Source organism: Fukomys damarensis, unplaced genomic scaffold (assembly GCF_012274545.1).
Source record: "Fukomys damarensis isolate Sample0158 unplaced genomic scaffold, DMR_v1.0_HiC HiC_scaffold_30, whole genome shotgun sequence".
NCBI classification, from domain to species: Eukaryota; Metazoa; Chordata; class Mammalia; order Rodentia; family Bathyergidae; genus Fukomys; species Fukomys damarensis.
This window is the reverse complement of record NW_022900942.1, coordinates 24,607,971-24,612,292: the sequence shown is the minus strand read 5'-3', so window position 1 is coordinate 24,612,292 and position 4,322 is coordinate 24,607,971. Positions and strand designations below refer to the sequence as shown.

Below are 4,322 nucleotides of genomic sequence, written 5' to 3'. Positions count from 1 at the left end.
AAACAATCACAGTAGAAGCTGAGGATATTCAGAGAATTATTGCGAAAATGTTTTAAGAGGTGGAACATTATGGGAGAAATTGGTGCAGGAGAGCCTTTTGGGAGATATCTTCCAGGATCTGTAACGTATGAGTGCAAACTAACCGTAATGAGATGAGTCTGCTTTTCTCCCAGACAAACATTAGTTTGGGGAGAGCAAAGGAGGATAAGAAGCATCACCAGTAGCAGGACCAGTTGTAGGGCTTCATTCCAAGAGGTCAAGTTCCACAATGGACAGTGAATATGATAACTACTTATATGCCACTCATATCTACTTTTTACCCTTGAAAGACATCATGTATTATCTATGAAAACTTATTCTAAAATTCAAATTTGCTGAACCATGTGAACTATCATTTCTCTAAACTAACTTTGCCTTTAATTGTTTCAGATTCACTTCTTTTATAAAACGTATAACACAATTTACTACATAATCCTTTGCCCCCATTTTCTCAATTTTGTGACTTTATTCTTTTTATATGTCTTTTATCATTATCTACTTGAGTATTAGTAATTTGTTAAAGTGAGGCACAGGGAAGGAAAAGCAATCATGCCACATTTGACAAAAGGATACAGTTTCATTGGTGTTCTTACCTCATTTTGGATTCTACTTTCTCACTTCTTGACTACTGACCCCTGCACACACACTGTTGGTCCTGAGTTTCATATTCCTGTAGTGCCCGATGTGCCAAAGTCAGTCCTTTCATGTGCTTACTCAATTCTGCAACTTTTCTTGCTCTTCAACAGAGTGATCTCAATTAGATATTGAGAGAAAATTAATTATATTAATTAGTTCTAAACAATCATTGATTGTGAGGTGAAAATGGGTACCTTCATAGAAAAAATAGCTTGTTAGCACAAGTTCAATCCCATGACATAAAAATATATCTTTTAAATGGGGATTCTGTGAGTAAGGGTCTTAGTTAGCTATTCTTATTATGCACTCCCATATGATCATCACAACACACACACACACACACCCTACATCAGGAATTATTATGTATCATCATTTTGTTTCTTTCAGTGAATATCTGTGAGCTGTTAGCTTTTCTTTTTCACAGCAGCTTTCTATCTGTGATAAGAATATCCTTTTATTTTTTTAAGAAAGTGCCATCAAACATTTATCCATATGAATCTCCCATCTGTAAAACATACTTTACTTGGGTTATCAGCAGGGTATGTGTCCTCTCTGAATTTGTTTTCTGGAGAAGAGCAATTTCTTCAAGTAAATTAATTTGCAAAGATACAGCCACTCCTGTATGGATGGAGTTTCTCTTGGCACTTTGAGGTGTAGCTCTGTGGGTATCTGGGCTATTGGCACTCTCTGAAGACCACAGATTGTCTGCCAGACCCATTCTTATAATGCTGCAAGAAAATAGATGTGACAGTTCTACAGCTTTGAGCATAGCTCAACCATTGAGCTTTCAGCTCTACTATTTGACATTTCTGAAGACATTGATGATTTTTATAAACTCATCTTCCTGGGACCCTGTCAAAGATATTGCCATTTGTGTTGTTTTAAATTTAAACTTTATATTATTATACTTTCATCCTTTCCATTCACTGCTGTAAAATTCTGAAAGTTCTACTACATAAAACAAAACCTCTTGAGGCTTAACTATGAACAACACTCCATTTAAATTTGTCCAATTGTGGAAATTCTTCAGACTAGGGAAGTCCACTGTCATTTCCTGTTGCTCTGCATATGTTGAAACAAAATGTGAATAGACTTCCTGCAAGCACATGACAAGTTTAAATGAAGGATACATCAAGGCTTACATTTCTAAATTTTAAAAAATTTAAACCTTAGTTGCAGTGCTTTGTTTTGTGTTTGTTTTTAATCATATCCTTAGAGTTTAATGTTGAAACAGAATTCTACAAAGACAATATTAACAAATGCACATGCATCAAACTATATAGAAAAAAGTGATTAACACACACCAGAAAACATCTCACTATGAAATGTAAAAATTCAGAATTATGGATTCCTTGACTAGTGACTGTCATAGCGACTTCAGATATGGAGTAATGCTGGTCATGGGTTAGTGTGGTAGAGAGATGCAATGATAAAAACTCAAAACGAATGATCTTCAGTGTACATTGAAAAGGAGTATGGTGCCTATTTTTTTGTTTGTTTGTTTTTTTGTTTTGGTACCAGGGATCAGGTCCCTAAGCTTGCAAGGCAGGCGGCAGAACCACTGAGCTAAATCCCCAGCCCTGGTGCCTGTTTAATACATCTGATTTTACAAGCATTCTTTTTTTTTCAGCTTTAATTGAGTCTATTGGTACATTTTAGGGATACAGTACAGTTACAAGCATTCTTTTCCTTTGGTTCCTAACCATCCCGCTTCTCAATCTCACCACCTATGACAGAAAGAAGTCAGAAACAAATAAACTTGATGTTTTAATTTTATGGTTCAAGCCTACTCTCTAATATTTAATTTTTATTTTACCTTCCTATGGGATGTCTTCTTAAAATTCTGAATTAGAATTTAACTCCTAATTTGTTGTTTTACTTTTCCCAAGATAAAAGTGCATATGTCTTAATTGAATACCAAATTTCCACAAAAAGTTTATTGTACCAAAACATTCTTTCTATGGGCCTTTTAAAGCATGGAGAGAGGCCATCCTTGAGCACAGACAAAAAAGGCTCCTGGAAGGAAAGAAAAGAGTCAGATTCTCTGGCATAATTGGAATAAGTGGAAGAGCAAGAGAGCCGTGCTGAATACAGAAAGGATCCCACACCACAGACTGAAAATTTGCTTTCTCCATTAGCTAAACAACCAATAGAGATTTTTTGGATAGGAGGGCTGTAGGGAAAAAAAAATAGTTTGTCCTGGTTTTCCATCTGCTGGACTCCAGGTCACAGGGAAGAAAAATCATTTGAAGGAAAATGTTTTGCCTTAAGTAAAAGTTGTATTGATTTTGCCCCTGCTCCTTTCCTACATATGATTTTCTGTATACCTTAAGAATATGTATACTTTTGCCTCTTTTCATAGCTTATAAAAAAATACCAAGGAACTTAGAATTAGAATTGTGTAGCTAGTTTGTCTCTTACAAAGTTGACGAGGTCTCTGGTGCTTATAAAATAGCTATGTGGCAGCAGTAACCACTGACCACACTATTCTTCCTGGTGGGTTCTAACATAATACTATTTCAAATGATTCACATGGGATAAAAGAAACAAAAGATGGGTATAAATCAATATGACCAGTGACTCTTTAATAATCAGAGCTTCTACAATTCTTAATGCTCTCTTCCTTATGGGAGAGAAGCTATTTAGATTTCTTTAAAAAGAAAAACTATGTACCATGCCAGAAATGGACTTATTAGTCAGTAACCAGATGAACTTTCTGTGTTTACCTTGACCATATTATATTCCTTCCCCAAATGAGAATTATTATTAGTATTCTAAATTATTTTTAAATTATTAATTTTAAAACTATACAGAAAAGATTTATTGTTTTATGAAAAAGTAAAATAAAATTTCATAACAAGGCTTCAGTACTTCTTACCTGGCACACCATGATCTATTTCTCTTCTGCAATGCCCCTCTTCCGGGCTGCCTTGCCTTGCAGTCAGCGAACTATGGAGTGAAGCCTCTACAAACTGGAAATCAGGAATGACAGGAAAGAAACGCATTTAATTGAAAGGTCATTAATCTTTAAGGATTTGAAAAGAAAGCATATGGCAGAGAAGCCAGTGTGGATTTGCAACATGAAAATGCCAGCATTGGGAAGCTGAGGCAGGAGAATCACCAAGTTCAAGCCCAACCCAGGAATGAAGAACAGGAGACTTACAGAAATTAAGCACTTGCTCAGGACTACTAATCCAGGAATGAGGTCTCTGATTATTAATGAGGGAGGACCAGGAACTACATCTGAAATGTGGACACCATGAGCTGTGTCCACAGAAAAAAGTCTTCAAACATCTTTGTTGTATTCGATGCTGAGTGACTGTCGGGGGACTCAGGCTTATGAGGAGGTACTATAACATAAAATGGTGTTTAGTGAAGACAACAAGAATGAAAGGAAAAGATCAGAAAAAGAAGCTAAAATACTATAGAAAATGATGAAATCTATTCAATCTTTTGCCAATGACGATCTCCATGTTATGGTGAAACATTTAACAATCTATCCATCTCCAGAGGAACTTGAAGCTGTTCAAAACATGGTACCTAGCACCAGGGATTTAGCTCAGCAGTTTGGTGGCCTGCCTCGTAAGTGGAAGGACATGAGTTCGATCCCTGGTACCACAAAAAAAAAAAAAAAAAAAAAAAAACAA

General features: G+C 35.8%; 1 pseudogene; it reads left to right on the top strand.

The window, feature by feature from the left end:
* Positions 1–4,109: 4,109 nt before the first annotated feature.
* Positions 4,110–4,322, top strand: part of LOC104855670 — a 2,571-nt pseudogene continuing 2,358 nt past the window's right edge.